This window comes from Podarcis liolepis, assembly GCF_965112155.1.
Source record: "Podarcis liolepis genome assembly, chromosome: 2".
NCBI lineage: Eukaryota > Metazoa > Chordata > Lepidosauria > Squamata > Lacertidae > Podarcis > Podarcis liolepis.
In genome coordinates, this window is record NC_139555.1 from 52,074,103 (window position 1) to 52,094,502 (window position 20,400).

General features: G+C 43.0%; 1 protein-coding gene across 3 annotated transcripts in view; it reads left to right on the forward strand.

The window, feature by feature from the left end:
• Positions 1 to 20,400, forward strand: part of LOC310697348 (uncharacterized protein) — a 330,617-nt gene that overhangs the window by 121,909 nt on the left and 188,308 nt on the right. The window contains exon 3 of one of the 3 annotated variants that reach the window (XR_014521005.1): positions 13,894 to 14,080. The exons of the other annotated variants lie outside the window; for them this stretch is intronic. The gene's annotated coding sequence lies outside the window, so the exon portion shown is untranslated. Of the gene's footprint in view, positions 1 to 13,893; positions 14,081 to 20,400 lie in introns of those variants that run through there. 3 annotated transcript variants of the gene reach the window in all.

Consider the following 20,400-nt stretch of genomic DNA (forward strand, 5'->3'; position numbering starts at 1 on the left):
TTATTTGTTTTTTATCTTATATTTTGTAAATATACATCCTGTTTTTTCCCCCTTTAATTTTTTTGGGGGCCCCCAAGAGAGTGGGGCCCTAAGCTATAAGCTTGTTTAGCCAGTGCCGGAATTACGTATAAGCTATGTTCATCCATGATTCCGCATTTCTTATGTTAAGAACATTCAGGGTCACAGAAAAGGCCCTCTAGTCTAGTATTCTCCCCACACAGTAACCAGCCAGGTGTCTATGCAAAGCCCAAAGCAGGACATGAGTCCTTGCCTGCGGTTTGTTCCCCTGTCTCTGGAAATGGAGGTGTGGCTTCCATGTATAATAGTCATTGATTGCCTTATGCTCCATGAATTTAACTAATTCCCTTTTAAAGCCACCCAAACTGACCAAAATAGGAAAAAATAAATAAAATGAAAACAATAATTATCCTGTATTCCAACTTAGTAGACTGTTTTGGAGAGTCACCTCTTCTCATTTCATTATTGGGACTGAAAAGTCACTCTGTGCCCATTTCTGAGGAGTGATGGGCAACCTTAAACACATTCCGTTTAGTGAAAGTCTTTCATCCTACAAATTAACAGGAACGGAAATTAAAGGCAATGAAGTTGAGAAACAAAGAACTGGGGAAATCCATCGTAAGTTCCAAAGTTAACAGCTTCTTCCTTACCTGAAATCATTGGCACATAACCCCAGTTCACGACAAAGAAAAATTTAGTTTTTCCTATGTTCATGATTGCAGCTATTTAAAATAAATCGTCTTTAATTAAAAGCAAGTCTTCATGATTTGTAGTACTGTATACTTGGGCCAAGGCTCTCTGATTTCATTTCTGAAGAAGAACGTAACTCTAGTCTCTTGCCAGTTTATACCATTCACCATGTCCAGCCATAGATAATTTCTCATGGGCCCAAAACTTTCAACAATACTGCATTATGTTTCATGACTCATAAAATGGGCTGTTGCCCGTGGAAAGCCATGCATCTTAGGGCAGGCTATACTGCTCCCTCCAGCATGTTTGAACGGGTCGTTCAACCTTCAAGATATAGCATGGTTTATTATTCTCATGACTCGCATACTCTCTGCTGACGGTAAGAGCTTCTTGCATCAGAGGAGGAAATAAAATTAAAGGCTCTGATGCATTTCAGTGGGAAATTAAATGCTCAGTAAAATCTGCCACAAGCAAACATCAAACAAAGGATGGAGCTGGGATGCAAATCTAAAACCTTTTCAAGATAAGCAAATCTCATAAAACTCTGATGCAATATGGTAGTGAAGGGGAAATTATCAATCCTGTTTTGTGACTGCCTTTAATTCCGTTTTGTGTTTGAAGTTTACTCTCCCTGATATTGTTTTTATTTGTTACTACATTATACATTTTTGTGTTTTTATGTTGCAAACTGCCCTGTGATCCTTGAATGAAGGGTGGTATGGAAATTTAATAAATAAAAATGATGATAATGAATGTGCAAATTGACATTCCTTCTGGCAGGGGTATAGTTAATTGCAATCCTATAATTCAAATTTCATAATTCACATAGGTAAGCAATGTCTGTCACTGTCCGCATCTGTATTTGACCCATGAGCTGCAGGTTCCCAGCCCATCCTACAAGGGTTTATGCACAGTTAAAATTACCACTGCGTTCAACACTCACTGTCACCTAAATGCTTTGTCATGTAAAGGTGAATATCCAGTGGAATATATGGCTGTGCAACCTGATGCATGTTTACTCAGAAGTATGTCCCATTGCCTTCCATTTTAAAGGCAGTTTGTTAAGATAACAATATGTTACTGTAACACTGGGGGGGGGTGTCATTTTATTTTTTTTAAGTTAATGGCCAGGGCTATGCTTTCACAAAATTTGCAAGGGAAGCATTCTGGAGCTGCCACAAAGAACCTGTGTGCATTGAGAGGGAAGCACAGATTTGCATAAATCGACTCATGGGCAACTTCAAGGCCCATTTTCACTTCTTACAGTTCTTCATCTTTAAACCAGACTTCAGCTGGGCAGCACCTTCAAATAGAGGATTGTCATCAACTGTACAGTTGGACACATGGCCAAAGTAGCATTGAAACTACATCACAGATGATACGAAGAAGGCAATATTTCTTAAAGACTGCTGTGGGTGGAAGCAAAAGCATGCTAACTCTTATTTGTTTTCAATAGAGGGCAAAGAAAATTCATGTATTTTCTTACTTTTGTGGATCTTTATTCCACAATCCAGGGGCATCAGGCAGTGTACATGTTTTACTTCAGTGCTGAAGGAAGCACAATAATAGAGATGGAAAACTGATTTAACAGTCACTAGCTGTTTGTAGAAAAGAAAAGACTCCGGAATCCAGTCCTGGAACGTTCACAAAAATAAACTATGGACAGACCTGTTATGATACAGAAGAATTAATTTGCTTACCTGTGGTTAATGATTACATGAAACATGAAGACATCAGCCAACTGAAGAAACAAATAGTCCCACTCCCAAACAATAGCATACTTTTTGTTGGATTAATGGGCAGAAGCCAGTTTATCGCATGTTCACATAGCCTGGAGGTTTTAACTCCTCAAGGTTGCAAAGTGATACACTTGTACAACATTTCCCCTCATTGTTTTTCACATGATAACGAAAGCTAAACTAAAGTAAAAACAGAGTTGATAACATCAATGGAAGAAATAGGAGCTCAAGTTGTCTCAGCTGCATGTGCAAAGAAACTTTTTCTGAGCAGCTGGAAATAGACCACAGTAAATTAGGAAGCAATCCTGACTGCCCCTGCTGACACCTCCACCCAATCCAAACCCCAGACTCGCTAGTGGGAAGAGGGTATGGATTGGTTTGTTAGTTTATAGCAGTGATTCTCAATCTTTTTGGAGTAACAGACCCCTTTGAGAATCTGATGTAAGCAAGGGACCTCAGAAAACTGCACATAAATACACACACACACAGTTTTGTACACAATTTTAATGATTGGAAAATTCAGGGTTTTTGCACCTTGTTCACAGACCCCCCTGAAGCCCATTCATGGCTTAGGGAATTAATTCCAGTGGAAGGAGCAAAAATCCTTGTTGTGTGAACATTTCACATATCTACTCATTAGCAGTGTATATTATAAGAGAAAGCTTCATCCTGACCCAACCCCCCCCCCGTCATATGCTCTGATGTGCACCACTGTGGTATGTATTCAAGTTAAAGCAACCATTTTAACTAGCCCACAAAAAATGTACCAACTAGCTCAGGTCTCTCATGGTATGATGATATAATTACATAATGGACCACCCATTTTTTTTCTAAAATGAGTGTATTTGTATCTCAAAAAGAAAAGGGTTTTCTTTCAAAGTGAATCTACCTACCATCTGTCGCTTCTTGAACAGTTTTGTAAAATAGTGTCAGGGCAACTTTCTGATTTTTGTAAGGTGGTGGTATTGGAGAAAGAGGACTGTGTCTGTGCTGCCAAGACAAAGCAGTAGGCCTAATTTCTGGTTGTTTCTCCTGCTCCTTCTACATTTATCATTTGCCTGCCAAATAGATTTAAATGAAACCCAGTGATATCTTTGGTGTGAAGCCTGTCCTTAAAGCCAGCCGAGCTGTTTTTGTGTACTTAAGTGTGATGTGGTAGGAAGTTACTGGAAGGAATTTTTACTTGCCCCTAGAGAGTTAGTGGCTAGTTGCATGGCTCCTTTAAAAATTGGGCTGGTTTGGATGTTACTTTACCCCAAGGTGGCTTGGCTGCCTACAGCAGTCCGATGGTTTTCCTAGGGGCAGAATGCCCATGGGAACAATGCAAGGCTAGCACATGCTGTCCTTTCCAAGGGGAAAAGATGGCTGCCCATGTTGGAGTGATGGGCTGGAAGGAACAAGGGGTGAAGGGCTGTGGCCGGCTACAGAGAGGAAGTGAGAGAGAACAAGCTGGAAGGTTATTAAAGACGGAGGCTTCCTGTATTAAATCACAACATGTTTGTTGTTAGATTACAACAGTTTCTAGCTTTGTTCCATTCAAGGAACCACATGTGTTTTATGTCCATGTTCTAAGCTACCTTGGGGGTTCTTGTTGCTGAAAGGTAGGCTAAGAAATCTTGTAAGTGCCTTCTCCAATTCCTACTGGTGTTTGCTTTGAGACTGGCAACCTCTTGAAAGCCATAGTCTGTGGGGTGGGGTGTCTCTGTAGCTCTGTAGTTGCCCAGGCTTTCAGGAGAAAAGGAAATCTGATTCAAATCAAGCAGTGCTGGTGCTGTGCTATGCTGTTGATTTAATCTTGTAGTTTTTAGATGGTTTACGTATTGTTGTAAATGGTGGTATTTTTACTATGTTATACATTGCATTGGGCTCCCTTGGGAAGAACAGAAGCATATAAACTAACTAAATACCAAAACATGCATCATCATCATCATCATCTACCAGGTATTGTAGTAGTTTTAGCACATTAGCTGCTATTTACTTTTTATTTTTGAACATAAGTTATGATTTCATAATATTAGGGTTATGCTCCTATAGCTCACTTTTTGTTTACTCTTTGTCTCCTAAGTGCGTTCTTCTTCAAGTATTCGGATTCCGCACTTAATCATGTCTGATGTTTTACAAGGAAGCTGTCTCATCATTCTCTCTCTCTCTGAATCTGAAAAGGGACACCAAGGGCAAAGGTCTTCAAATATGTCTGGTTCCCATGGGCAGTCTTGGGATTCACAACTTGTCCAGGTTCAGGGAACAGACTATTCTCGACGTTTTCAAAGGCCATGGTCATGTGTATCTGGTAGCCTGTCATTTTGGATTTTGGGTGCATCTGCTTGCAGAAATCCACAAACCCATTTTTAATACATTCAAGATATTCTAGGTTGACCTATTCTAGTAAGCACCGGTAGAAGCAGAGCAAATTGCCTTATACACTGTTTTTGTCAGAATGGTTGGTTAAGCAAGGGAAGGATATGTTTTCATATTCTGGTTACTGCTTTGAATGTGAACAGAGGATAGTACAATTGCTGACATTTAGACTGGATCCTTGAGGTATTTTAAGGTCACACGCATACCTAGGGGGTAGTCTATGAATAGCTAGAAAGGGCTCTCTCAGAGTATCTCACCACCCATCAATTTCTCCCTGTGTTATGGAATTTCCTTTTTCCCTTTGGCCCCATGTCAATGGCTAGTCCTCTGAGGGTGCTCATTTATAGTGCTTCTAGCATTTGTATGTATTGTACAGCACTTTCACACCAACGTAGTGGGAAGTGTTTAAAATAACGTTAAAGCTCTTAAATAAGGAGTAAAAGCCCAATCCATAAACCAATTAAAATCTGACAACAATCCATTTGAAATCAGTGGACTCCATTGGTTGCATCAAAATATTATGTGCTAATGGCGTTTATGCACTTGTCCTGATGCTAGTGTTTTAACAACACAGTTCTGTGCCTGTTTATTCAAATATAAGTCCCACATGACAATGGGGTTTACTCCCAGGTAAGTGTGCATAGGATTACAGCCTGCTGTTGTGCAAATAGTGGGTAGGTGAGCCAAATTGATCAGATCTGTTTGATGGCTTCCGCTCAGTTTGCAGGAATGGAAATAACAAAAGCCATGCTTATTTTCCCACGAAGGCATGTGCACAATGTGCATATATGTAAACGCTGCATTTCATATTAAAAGTGATTGTGTTTGCACAGGCATAATATGCTATTATCTATCTATCATCTATCTATCTATCTATCTATCTATCTATCTATCTATCATCTATCTATCATCTATCTATCTATCTATCTATCTATCTATCTATCTATCTGTCTATCTATCTATCTATCTATCTATCATCTATCTATCTATCTATCTATCTATCTATCTATCTAAATGTGTAGGCTAATTTTTAAAGAAAACACTGTAGCCTTTTCCTATGGGGAGTATGAGACTAACAACATGGAGGTGTATGAATGTATTTGTACAAATGTCTTCCCTGTGGTTATATTGCATAAGTTGAATTTGAAAGGTCTACGGAGAGCCACAATTACGGCTACACTACTCTCAGCTTATTGGGAGAAGGGTAGGATACATGTTTGAGTTTTTTTAAACATGAAAGGAATGGTATCTTTTCAACGCAATGGAGAGAAAGAAGCAATGTGGGACCTGGAATTTGGGCAGCTGGTGTATTTGCTGAACTCAGCTTGTGTGGAGGATGGGTATGAGGATTTCTAATGGCTCGACAAGATGCAATATGCTCTGATGAAAGGTCAATATTTTCTTCTTCAGTATACTTGAAGGAGCGTCTCCATCCCCATTGTTCTGCCTGGACACTGAGGTCCAGTGCTGAGGGCCTTCTGGTGGTTCCCTCACTGCGAGAAGCCAAGTTACAGGGAACCAGGCAGAGGGCCTTCTCGGTAGTGGCACCCACCCTGTGGAACGCCCTCCCAACAAATGTCAAAGAGAAAAACAACTACCAGACTTTTAAAAGACACCTGAAGGTAGCCCTGTTTAGGGAAGCTTTAAATGTTTAATAGACTATTGTATTTTAATATTCTGTTGGAAGTCGCCCAGAGTGGCTGGGGAAACCCAGCCAGATGGGTGGGCTAATAATTTATTTATTTATTATTATTATTATTATTATTATTCCTGCTACATGTCACAAGAATGCAATTGGAGTCTGCTGGATCAGACCACTGGCCCATCCAATCTAGCATCCTGTTTGTACAGTGGCCAACCAGATGCCTTTGGAAAAGCCAAAAGCAGGACCTGAGGACAACTGCGCTCTCTCCACTTGTGATTCCCAGCGACTGGCATTCAGAGACATGTCTCATGTGTTTCCTTCAGGAATGCTGAATCCATGTTCCCAAGAGCCCCAGATGACATGCTAGTAATCAGCGCTGCTAGTAATCAGCTTCCCACACTTAAAATAATAATAATAATCCTGAATTGCTATTCTCCACCAGCAGGAAGTGAGGAATATCCTCCAATTCAAAAAGTGTCAAAGTCTCCCAATTCAAAGGGTACGAATCTTGAAATCAGACAGCAGTCAAGTGGATTAAACTTATGCATGTGCTTTAGCCAGCTATATATGAAGAACCAATGTTGCAGCAGCTATATATAGAGCACCCAGTAGGATATTCTGTATTGGAGAGTGGACTAGGGGCAGAGACATGTCTGCAGGACTCTTTGCTGCTCAATAGCTTCATCCATCCAAATTTAGATTACATTTTTGTAACCTACCCTTAATGCCCCCATTGACTTCCTGTAACTTTCCCCTGTTGTTTTTTATTAAATCGTTTAAACGACGGTTGTATAGACTGTAGACGTTTTGGATTTCTGCAACTGTTGCTGTTACTACTAACCAGTTATTTAGCTCCAGTGGAGTGCCAGGGGTGTTTGAGATGCAACAGTGACACGGTGCCTGCCCAGAAGGCTTCGAAAGAACTGTTGCCAGGTGCAGGAAGCAAGCCATATGAAACACACCACTTCCCAATCTAGCGCCGAATACAATTTCCTGCCTTAAAATACTGTACTCCAAGTCATCATGCTCATACTTAGCCACCAAAGGAGATGCATGCTGTAATGTATGCTGCATTACAATGCTTGTAATGTTTTTATAGGCTTTATGTTGCCCAGAGGCAAGGCCATCACTCAGTGGTAGCTTGGTCCTGGGTATAAACCCTACCATCTGCAGGTAGGGCTGGTACCCTGGAGCCAAAGAAGACTGAGTTTGATGGACTATCCGACCACATCAACACCATACACTGAATGCACTTTTAAAGCACATTGCTTCCCCCAAAGAATTCTGGGAACTGTAGTTTACCCTTCACAGGATATAAACTACAGTTCCTGGGGTTTTTTTGGGGGGGTGGGGAATTAATGTGCTTTAAAGGTATGATAGAAGGCAGCTTTTTATGCTACTATAATTACTTTTACATATATGGTGTGTGACACTCTTTGGGGCCTGGAAGAGGAGGAAGGTGCACTAGAATTTTTTTAATGCCTCTGCTAAAAAAGAAAATTTGGGTTGGGTGTGGGGGAAGAGAAATGAAGTTATTTCCTTGATGTGTTTTAATGGTTAGGACCCTAAGGGTAAACCAATATTGCAGCGTTAATATGTGTTAATTTTAGCACAGTGAGTAGATAGGATAATATTTCTTTTTTGAGTTGTGATTGGCTCATATCCTTCGCTTTGGGGTTTAACAGGGAACAAATTTTAATTTGGTATTTATAGCAATGCATCCTCTTCCCTTACTTCAAAGAGAAAGTAATAGAGGTGTAAAATCTGGTCCCATTAATGTAGTAGCTGGAGGGTGGCCGGGGGGGGGGGCGGGGGAGAGAGAATTAGACCTGGAAGTTGACTTAGTGATACTGTCGTTTCATTGAGGGCTGCACTTTAATAACTTTTGAATGGTTCCATTTAGGAAACTGCAAGCCAAGTCACAAACTTACGAGGGTGGGTGTGGACAAGGATGTTAGCAGAACAAAGTCAGCTGAACAGACTTGTGCAATTGTATCTAAGAATAGATCTACCTGCATCATGTAAAAAAAAAAAGTGGTGTGTATTTCTAGAACTCCTGTCTTGGTACAGAAATCAAAGTAAGGAAGTTTGGTCACCACCAAACACATGAAACCAAAAGAGTCAGGCAGATTCCAAGAAGCAGAGTCCCAACTGCTGGGAACTGAAGTCAGCATCTTAGGTGGCATGGAGAGTACTGCCAGCCAGACCTACCCTACTGAAAACAGAGCCACTCCCTGCCACATTGCAAGGCAAATTATCAAGAGACGGTGCAGATCTGTAATCAGGGTATTTTGGGAAATGTTTTGAAACAGAGATGGTGATATAAATGCTTGCACAAATTCTGAACGGCAAGCTCCAAATACACGATAAAGGGCCAGAAAGTTAAATATAGCGGAATGCGGTAACTTGGCCACAACACCAGCTTGCAAAAATATACACCAGAGACGTGCTTGATGCTCCTTTATGCGCATGGCATTACTTACAGGGATGGATGCATAGCACTTACTTTAAAGATCAGATGTGTGTGCAGTGCATCTGATTCCTGTCGATTTGTGCTAGGTTGGCTGACAGGGATGACGGTATCATTAGGTAGCTCATTTTATATAGCTAGCTTTCTGAAATCAGCACAACATTCTCCATGGGAAAATAAGACCCATGTTTTCAAAAGGAGGATCTTGTGTTTTTGGCTGGGTGCTCTATTGTTCAACTAGGAATGGAGGACACATGTACATACCCATTGTAGTTTTTCCATCAAAAGAGGTTGGCTAAGAATAAAGTACAAGATTGGAGGACCTCTGCTGTGGCTAGTAAAACTACATTTGCCCCAGCACAGGAAGGGAATGAAGATGGGTGGGAAGACTGTTGGAGGAACAGAGTACTTGCTTAGTGCTTTTGAACATCTAAATTTAAAAGCACCATCTCTAGGAAATTACCTGGCAACCAAAGCTTCACACAAATCTGGGTCTTTAAAATTCTGTCCTACATAAAGTGCCTAAACTGCTCCTGAGGCCCTGATGGTCCAAATGGTTAGCCTTGATAGGAAACCTTGCCCTAAGAAGAAATATTTTTTTAAGAGAACCTTGGTCATCTAGTTCTTCTGACCTCAACAGGAACAGATGACGTGCTTTTCAAAATGTCTATCTGATGGACGTTTCGTCTCCCTCACAGGACCCATTTTGCTGCTTGTTAAACCAGCATCCTTGTCAAAGTCCTCGCTAACTCCAGCAGTTATTGACAGAGTCTGAAATTCAGCCATGGGAGGGCGGTATTTAGCCACAGGAGTCCCTTTTCTTACCATGGGGTCTGAGGAGTGTACTGACTCCTTCACATTTTGCCTCTATTCACTAAAGGCGCTTTCTATAGTGAGCCAGGCAATGGACTTCATTATCTGAAGATCACTGATACTTGACTGTTGCGCCTCCCGTTGTCCCAGTGTCACAACAGCAGTTCTCCTCAGCTTAATTTACTTTGAATTCCTAGGACACAATTCAGTCTTTGGCATCTCAGAAGCAATGGGTCCATTCTGTCAGGATCTGTTCCCGAAAGTTCCCAAATCAGAAACATTTATTTATCTGGTCATATGTCTTGGCTTAGGAGCCAATGTGTGAGGGCCAATCTCAGTGTGGTGATTACAGATAACACATCTCTTTTTTTCAAGGCTGGCCCACTCACATATAAAGTTTGAATAGTAAAAGGAGCATGTGGGAGAGGGGATGTGAATCTCCCCCCTTCTTTTGAACCTCATTTCCCCTTAGCGTTGATTGTGGTAAGTACTTATTTGGGCCCAAAACAAATGAAGGTTCTTGGAGCAAATGGTTCTTGTTAAAGGCTGCCTCACATGTTATATGTGAGTGGAGCTGGAATAATATGATGAACCATTCACTTCTGGTTTGAGCCTGAGACAGGATATTTGTGTGTTTATGTGTGGAAGAATGGGCTGATAAAGTAATTTTAAAAACCTAGCCCTTTCAGTTTATTTTCAGTTGGAAAGCACTCTTTCGGCTTCAAACCCTTCCTGTTAGCTCATTTCTTCCATTTCTTCTCTTCTTAATATTATTATTTTTGCTCTGCCTGTCTTTCTGATTAGTTTGAATATCTTGGCCTAACCACTTTTATGATTTGTTTTGATCTTTGTACTTCCCATTAAAAGGATGTGGTATGCCTCAAAATAGCAGATCAGTAAAAGACAATAATAGATGTTTGGTAGGACCAACGGTGGAGGTGTTTTTGGAAGGAGGAGGTAAGCTAATAATATTGAGGAAATGACAACAGGAAAAGCCAAGCCAGCTTGTCTTGTGTTCCTAAGGTGAAACTGTTTCACAGGGAAGTGTGACCCTTCCCATGTGGCTTTTCATAGACGTCAAAGCTGCTGAGAACATTTCAGTACCAAGGCATTTTAATGATCATCCCTTAGGGCCAGCAGCCCCATAATTCTCTTCTAGCAAGTGCACTGGAACATAATGTTCTTCTCAGTATACATGTGAGCAGAAGGGGGACAACCTTTGCCCTGTGGGAAAACATTGCTTTTTTTGGGATGCAACAATCCAGCTGGTCATGGGGAACAGTTTGAAAGACGCATGCCATATCCTATTTGCGTAACTGCAGTCCTTGCACCCCTTATTTGCTGTAGTAAACTCCAGGGCGCTGGTATGAACTGTGTGTGTGTGTGTGTGTGTGTGTGTGTGTGTCTCATCATCATCATCATCATGTGTGTACGCACACACAAACACGCCTGCAACTCTAAATGCAGTTAGGAAGGACCTAGTAGATGCCAGTGAAAATATTGTGCAACTTTCTTTAGGTTAAGCCAGAGCAACCCTGACTGCAACCTTATTTCTAATGGTGATCGCTGGAACAAAGACAACATTAGCAGAGAAGCCATAAACAAACCCAGTAAGAGCTTGGCTAATCCATCACAAAAGAAACTTCTTACTAAAAATTGATTGATATCTTGGTATTCTACTAACCTTTTAGAAACATAGCCAGTAGGTGTCAACTCCCTTAGCATGGCCAAGTGTTCTTTTATCAAACCCTTTTCAAAAAAACACATTTGCAGAGGCGGAAAACAATCAAAACTGCTTCAGCTCTCAGGGACGGAAATACAGTGTATGGCACAGTTTTTGCTCCCTAAAATGCCTGTCTTTGAAAGCATCTTGGTTGTTCCCTTATGGAACATGGACGCACCATGTATACTGGAGTAATGAGGGCAAGGCTCAGCAGCAATCTGGCTCTGAGAGGCAGGCCCAGGGAAGGAGGCAGCTGAGGTTTTGGCAATAAAAGAAGCAACTTGTCAGCTGATGGGAAGTGGGGTGGTAAAAATAATGGCACAATAGCAGTCAGGGAATGAAGAGAGGCATTAATAAACCACAACTCCACACACCTCCAAACCAGGTGAGATAATAGTGCCAGGTCACACTGGAAAGTATGCACTGCTATTGCAATGAAAGCTCGAAAAAATACTATAAACCAGCATTTATTTATTTTTATGGAAATGAAGAATAATAGGGGAGCAGTTCAGAGAAAACACTGCCTGGGTTCCTTGAGTAAGTAAATGGCGTCGAAAATGGAGAAAAGGGCTAGTGCTGAGATTCCCTAGCAGAGTTGGCTTCCATTCCTGTTCTCCTTGTCTAGAAACCATATGCTGTGGGAGAAGATGCTCCTTGTACCCCTTGACCTAAGAGAATTCACCATTTTTGCGTGATAGAACATAATTTGAGAATCACGGCAACATTTAATTTGTGGTATGGCTGAAACTATATTCATGTAAGTTATATGTGCCATATAGCACGGGTGTGTGTGTGTAGTTATGTCATCTTGCATTGCATTCTGGGCTATCATTTTAGGAGTCAAAGGAGCCACGAGGAAGTGCATCCTGGTTTAATTGTATATTATTATAAGTGTGAGGCTGGTAAACCAAGAAATAACCAGCAGTTTGCCTGACGGCCAAGAAAACACTCTGTGTGCCCTGTGCGGCAGAAACACAGCCCCTTATGGTGGATACAGAACAATAGAGGTTCAGTTCACCTAAACAGCTTTGAGTTTTCCCTTGTCCATCATGATGTAACCAAGCCATAGAAGCCTTTGCTTCAAGTAGATGGAGAGGAACCTTTGTAAAACATGCTGCCAAATGGATATATCAAGGCAGGTCTTATCATGACAGGCTGTCAGGGACTAGCAGGGCTCTGATGAGTGTGTGGTGGAGGCAGGGGGCCAGGGGATTGACCTAGGAGAGGGGGCCAGCGATTTATGGGTTTTGGCACCACCAATATTGTTGATGCTGTTGTTGTCATATGTTACTGGAAGTTGTCACCAAAAGAGGACTTCACCTCTTAAAAGTGACATATACCATATTTTTCCGTGTATGAGATGCCCCCAAGTATAAGAAGTTGTGTATAAGCCGTGTATAAAAAGCCCCCTACTTTTGGGGACCCCAAATTTAGAAAATGGGCTTATGCACAACTGTGTATAAGACGCCCCTAGTTTTTTAACCTTATTTTAAAGTAACCCCCCCTTAATCTTATACATGGAAAAGTACGGTAAATGTTTCAAGAAATAAACAAGAAGTCAGCCCAGCAATTTGTTTCATCAACAAAGAGTGACTTTCCATGACTTGTTCACAAACAAGATGGCCTAAAGGAGTAAGGAAAGACAGGAACTAGGTCAGATCTGTTTCAGTGGCGACTGCATCAGCAAGGATAAGCAGGGGCGACCACTGAGACAAAACGGGAATTGGCACCCCCTGTCCCACCAGTGCCACACCTCACCACTTCCGCTGCCCCCACATCCTGGCCTTCACTGAACTCAGTAGGAATTGGGGTGCTCCTGAAGGTGTTGTTGCTCAGCTTCTTAACCCAGGGGAGGGAAAGACGAGTGACAGCACCACACGTTGGAATGCCTCCTCTCACCACTGCTGCTGGTAGCAGTGGGACAGGAAGAACACTGCCTCTAGCACTTCTGCCACTTGAGGTGGGCACCTCACTCAGAAGCAGTGGCACTAAGGCACTTCTGAGTCACCAGAAGTAGAACCAGCTACCGAGATCAACACAAATAACACTCCTAAATGACTCATTTGACCTCAATTAGTTTTCTTAAAAAAACAACAACCCAGCAACCCTAGATCATTACTAATCTATTTCATTATTGTCTTCACTTGCTCAGGCTGATTCACACATGCCTGTTCACCACTGGGTGGCTCATCATTCTGTGGCTTATCATGTGATGACTTGCAGTTGATGGTGTGAGCTTCCTCCGTGGAAAAACACTGTGTTTGAGGCGATGCAAGGAAATATGAAGCCCCGTTCTCAAAGTTTTATCTAGGATGGCTGAGTTGTAAATGCAAGTCGTCCTCCATTGTTTTGGTTTGATCACACGTGTGTGAACGCATGCAAAGTGCTCATGGTTTGCCTTCTTTTTCTGCACATGGCTGCTAACGTTGAATGCCAGTTTGTCTGTAGTGCTAAAGAAAGCTGGTCTGGATGGGAGTTGGCTGCTGGATTGACATGCATCTCCACAGGGCTTATGCTGACCCCAGCCTGATTGTAAGTGACCGTTGGCACTGCAAGCAAGTTCTCAACATGGTGTACATACTGCATCACAAATCTTGGCAGTATGGAGCTTTACTGGCATGTATGTAGGCTGAACCATTAAAGATGGGGATGCCCATCTACGTTTACTGAGATGGGAATAAAACACATTTTACAAAGAAGATATTTGTTCTTCTTGTCTATTGAGAAAATGTACTTAGCAGCACCAGTACATATTTTTCATCTGATTTGCATACTTTGGGGTATGTTCTGCACAACACTTTTCCTTAAATTGCTGGAGTCCGATAATAAACGTTGGACTGATTTGTGTCTGTTTTACTTTTGACTATCAGCTCATTGCACGAGAAACTGTCTGCCAGTTCTTTCCTAGAATACTTTTTGACACCCGTTGCTCTTGCTTTCTGGGAAGACAGACTCTGTTTTGCCTTCTTGAATCATCTCCCTTATATCAAACATGTACATTCCTTACATGGTAAGGAACTTCTCTCCTATATTGTCCAGAGCGGGCTGCATGGAATTGCATTCTTGTCCTAGATGCGGCGTGTGTTTATGCCAACGCCACTCAACAGACAGATGATTTGCAGCCCGTTCACATGCTGGGTGGAAGAGTGTTGTCTGCAGCATCTTCATCCCTTACTGGGAAATTAATCTCAAATGTCTTTTTGGTACTCTCAAAATGTAATCATTTCCAGGGAGAGAAAACACGAGATATTATAAAAAAGCTCTTGCTGTATGACTCAGGGACAAAAATTACAACACACCATGCAGTGAAGCTCCCATAACTAAGATTTTCCATTTTATAACTTGCCGAAAGCTAAGAGGTGAGCTATTAGCCTGAGCTATGGCAAGAGGACTAATTGTGGTGGGAAGCTCTAGCATGATGCCGGAATGACATCATGAACCAAGCTGCATGGGGTTGCTAGGGGAGGCCTAGAGCTTCCAAACCTGGGTCTTTGGAACTGAGCCCCAAATCTTCTGCCCCCTTCCATCCCATTCCTTCAACTTACATTTTTAAAAACTTTGCTCAAAGGATAGCTGGACACACTGCAAAATGCAATGCTGATGAGTCCCTGTCCACTATCTTAATAAGGAAGCATCTATACATGTAAATTAGCATATAGAAATTTGAGTAATAATGGGCAGAGAGGCCATTTTTTCACAGAGGCTTTTTTTTTAACAGAGGACGGTTCTCTACCTGAAAATGTCCTCTATTTGAGGCCTATCCCAACTGAGCTTTAAAGGCAAAGAACCAGAAGAAAAGAAAGCAGGGGTCTCCTCAGTTCATTGATGAGGTGCCACAACAGTTGGCAGCAACTTATCAACAGATCAGACTGAACAGGCACATGAGACATTTATATCATAGTAATTATAGTAATTATTTCTAAATATGTGTCTGTACATATAAATGATCATATGCAAATTTCCACCCTTTTTTTGAGTGATGCAAATCTTTTTTGAGGACAATGAACAACTAATCATAACTCCCTATAATCTTGGTTCCAGTTAGCATTCCTACGTTCATATTCTGCACCAGCTGGAATTTGCAGGCCATCGTCAAAAGCATCCCCCACATACAAGACTTTGCAATAATCCAGGTGGGAGGTCATCTAGGCCCTTTCTGCAGCTAGGCACTGGTTCAGCACCCTGAGCACTACTCTTGAGAGAAGGAGAAATGGAGTTTCCTTTATGTTAAACAGCATGGAACGTATAATGGAACCTTAATGGTTCCCAGAGTGGAAATACTACGGGACCAAGCAGAATTTCTCCAGCATCAGCTTCTGAGACCAACCATCCAAGTACAGTGGTACCTCAAAAGACGAATGCCTCGCAAGACAAAAAACTCGCTAGATGAAAGGGTTTTTTGTTTTTTGAGCTGCTTCGCAAGATGATTTTCCCTATGGGCTTGCTTCGCAAGACGGAAACGTCTTGCAAGTTTGTTTCCTTTTTCTTAACACCGTTAATGCAGTTGCGACTTGACTTCGAGGAGCAACTCATAGAACACGGTGTGGTAGCCTTTTTTGAGGTTTTTGAAGACTTTGGTGATTTTTGAAGCTTTTCCAAAACTTTTCCGACACCGTGCTTCGCAAGACGAAAAAAATAGCAAGACGACAAAACTCGCGGAACAAATTAATTTCGTCTTGCGAGGCACCACTGTACAAGTGGAACTGCTGCAATGCAGTACCACCAAACCCCGAATTGGACAGCCACTGCAGAAGGATACCATGGTTGATGGTACTGAAATCTGGTGAGAACTAACAGAGGTCACCTACAGGTTGACCAAGATGGTTTTAAGGTGCTGAAGCCAGGTCTGAACCCCAGTTGAAATGTCTACAGAAAATCATCAATGAATCATAATTAACATGCCGGTGGTTTAGTTTTTATTTCTTTAAAGCCCACTGTTGTCAAACTCAGGAATGCTGAACATGTTGACCACACATAAGCTTCAATGCTAACTCACAGCTGAAATGCCTGTTCTCTCTGTACAGCTACTTATTCTGGGCTCCCCTTGGCATTCCTCAGAAATGCTCTCAGAGTTCCCAACTTTATTCTCTGCTTCATATGTCAAAGTCAGGTCCAGGTCGCTCCCCAGTCATTTGGCATCACTGTATCATTCTTTCCCTTTTAGCAAAAATAAATATAAACCTCTGTCATCCAAGCTGCAGCTGAATGGAGTTTTACTGGGGAGTTTATAGCCAAGGTTAACTTGTTTAAAAGGCCTAAATCCCAGAGAGAAAGTCATGTCTGCCTTTGTGAGCCTCACAAGCAAAGAGTTCTCATGAGGATGCTCTGAACCAAATGTCCAGAGAAGCCAGACTGCTGCTGCTGCTGCTGGTACTGCTGAATAAGCTAAGGGAATGAGTGAAAGCGATTGAGAGTGGCATAAGATACTGATCGGCTGATGCTAAAAGCCAGGTCATTCTCATACTATTCACTAGGAAGCAATAAAGGGAAAGAAATGAAATGCCAAACAAAAAGGTTTGGCAAAACTGAGGCATTTCTTTCGTTGGAAAAGAGGGTCTCACTGCTAAGGGTGAGAGAGAAATTCTTTTCAGTTCTTATTTAAAAGCAAGTCTATCTAATTTGAATGTACCAAAAATATGCAAACCAAAACACAACCATCCTTTTTCTTTTCTTTTTTGTAAGCAATTTTTATCACATTTTTTTCAATAGGTACCAAACAAGGAGTGCAAGGACAAAGCCAAAAAGGGGAAACATAAAAGAGGCAGAGAACCAAATTTTGTCTTAGACACGTATGCTATATGGACACAGCAATCGATTGAGTAGAATAGTTCTCTTATGTAAGGAAGACAGCAAGGTTAACATCTGCAAATTGCCAAATATGCCAAGCTTGTGATTATTGTTTTCTGGAAAATGTATTATTTACTGTGTATGGAATAAAATAATGCCATGCCATATTAAAAGGGTCTGGCGATTCTAGTCCTCCTCATAATTTTAAATGATCTTCAGTGCTTGGCATCACTGCTTCTTGTGTCCCCCCTGCTCCTGGCCAGCTAATAGAAGCTGGGCAAATTGTGCGGAACAAGTCATTGTGTGCAGCTTTGCTTAATTTGTACGATGCCTCCAGGTTGCAGAGTGTCACTGTTCTTGGCACAGAATCCAAATTTCCTTGGCACAGCACACACATACAGCACCGGTTGTGTCCTTAGAGGCGTCATATCCGGCACCATCCGTGAGGTTACAAGTGCTAATTGTAACATTAGCATCTCTGAGTAGTTTGTATACTCGCTAGAAGCCAATTATGTGTCCTTCCACACTGGCAGCAGCTAAGCAGACCTAAGATCTGCTGGTTGTTGAAAACAAACTGTGCCGCTTCTGCTACGCATGATAAAAAGCAACCAACAGACAGAGCCTTGTCTACTCAGAAGTAAGTCCCAGTGAGCCCAGCGAGATTTACTCTAAAGGAGGTGTGCATAGGATTGAAGCCGAGGGGTTTAAAGTTGGCAGAGTCAAAGCTAATCCAAGAGGGAGAACAAGATGTGGCTCACTGTTCCATAGCTGACATTTCTGGAATGGTGACAATAAGATTGCAGGACTTAGCAAATGAAAGTATTCTTGAGGTCTGTACGTACACATGGGCTTTCTGTTTGTGTGTTCGCTTGTGTCTGGATACTTGGTCTGCAGATTCTTACTCAGCTTTCTTTAAATGAACATTTCGAGTCCTCATGATTGTGTGTTAGAAAATGGGAGATGCACAAAACAAAGAAGAACTATGGCTCTAATGTGATGTCTGATACAATCATGTCCAGGTCCATCTTAGAATCCTGGCAGGTGAGTTTCAGCAATACCAAGCTCTCTTCCCTTCTGTGACTGGAAATAACACCCCAGAAACACTCGAGACAGGGAACGGGCACTCCTGGTGCTCCCTTCAGGCAAGGAGGTGTGGTCTTGTTGTGACTGCTCGGAGGGGTGGGATAAGCTCCTTCTGGCTTAGTGCTCTTCCAGTCATCACACTAGCAACACCATGACTTCTCTAGGCTCTATAGTTTTGGGAAATTTCCTTTTCCATTCAATTTCTTTTATGGCAGGAATGTATTCTTCCTGCCAGTGTGGTGTAGTGGTTAAGAGTGATAGACTCGTAATCTGGGGAACCGGGTTCGCGTCTCTGCTCCTCCACATGCAGCTGCTGGGTGACCTTGGGCCAGTCACACTTCTTTGAAGTCTCTCAGCCCCACTCACCTCACAGAGTGTTTGTTGTGGGGGAGGAAGGGAAAGGAGAATGTTAGCTGCTTTGAGACTCCTTTGGGTAGTGATAAAGCAGCATATCAAATCCAAACTCCTCTTCTTCTTCTGTCTCCTTACCTTGGCACATCTTACAGTATCTAATGCCACAGTTTGTTTGTTTCTTTATTTCTTACATTTATATATGACCTTTCCCTTCAAGGGACTCAGGGTGGCATCCATGGTCAGCCAAATGGCTGAGTGATGATTCGTACCTTGCTTCCCCAGGTCCTGATCCAGTAATCTAACAATAACATCACACTGGCTCTCAATACTGAAGTGTAGGTGGGTCCCCACAAGGCAAGACACAGTGATAACAGCAAGAACCTTGATTGAACTAACGGAACTGGACAACAGGGGCAAAGCAACTGCTTATATACATTTCTGAAGGCCTGGGCCACTCCCACTCCCAACATGATTGGCTGTCTAAACTTGCAAGCTGCGAATCATGACTCAGAGTTTAAGGGCCAATGGCAGAGGTCCAAATCTTGAAATGTTATGTGATTGGATATCATGTATCGAATCAGAACACTACTTTAGTCCAGACTCAAGCTCAGGCAAACACAGAGCACTGAATAGATAACAAATACCATGTGTGTTTGTGCATGCTAAAATTCAATAACTGTTTATGCTCAAGACTTCCCTTTCATGCTTCTAAAGCAGTGTTTCCCAACCTTTTTTGGGCAACGGCACACCTGTTTAATGAAAAAAAATCTCACGGCACACCACCATTACAGCCCCGTGACGTCACGAAAGTGAAAGTTTTTAATTTTTTCCCCTCCCCCTTGCCGGGGAACCTCCAAGCTTTGGGGGTGGGGGGGGGGAAACCTCCAAGCTTTGGCAGGGGCAGGGAATGAGAGCCGCGAGGCGGGCGCTGCAGACGGAGGCGCTGCCCGCCGAGCTCGCAGCTCGCCCGTCAAAGCCTGCACGATCACCCGCCGCAGGGAGCCGGGGGTGGCGGCGCGGTTGCCGGGCAGCGGCGGGGGTGGTGGTGGCGGTGGCTGCTTGCCGCCCTCCTGGGCGGAGGCGGGCACGGTGGGCACCGGCACGGCCAAGGGCCCCTGCTTGGTGCCGTCGGATGTGGAAGCTCGCTCGCTCGCCGCCCCGCGTGTGCTCGCCGAGCGGCGATAGGATGTAGCGAGCGGCGATGGGGCTAGCCGGAGAAGAGAGGGCGAGCCCCCTCCCCTCCGGCCCTAAAAAGGGCAAGCCACGCCCCCTCCAGCCAGCCAGGAGGCGTGGCCGGATGGGATTCCCCTGCTCTCGCGGGGGGCTGAGATGGGATTCCCCAGTAGCGAGCGGCGATGGGATGTGGGAGCTCGCTCGCTCGCCGCCCCGCGTGTGCTCGCCGCCGCCGCCCCGCCTCTCACCGCCCGACTCACCCGCCTCCACGGAACACAAGGCAAAGTTCCACGGCACACTAGTGTGCCGCGGAACAGCGGTTGGGAAACACTGTTCTAAAGAGGCTCACTGGAGATGGCTTTCCTCCTGTCTTTGCGCATTAACAAAGACACAGAGCCTGGGACAGCCTCTTGGTGTGTCCTTTTATAGATACGGTTCTGCCTAAGGCATAGCATGCCATCAGCACAAGCCATGCTGAAGCAAGTTTGCAGCAATACAGCGAATCAGAAGTGATACATGTTTATTAGCAGGAATACTTATGACACTG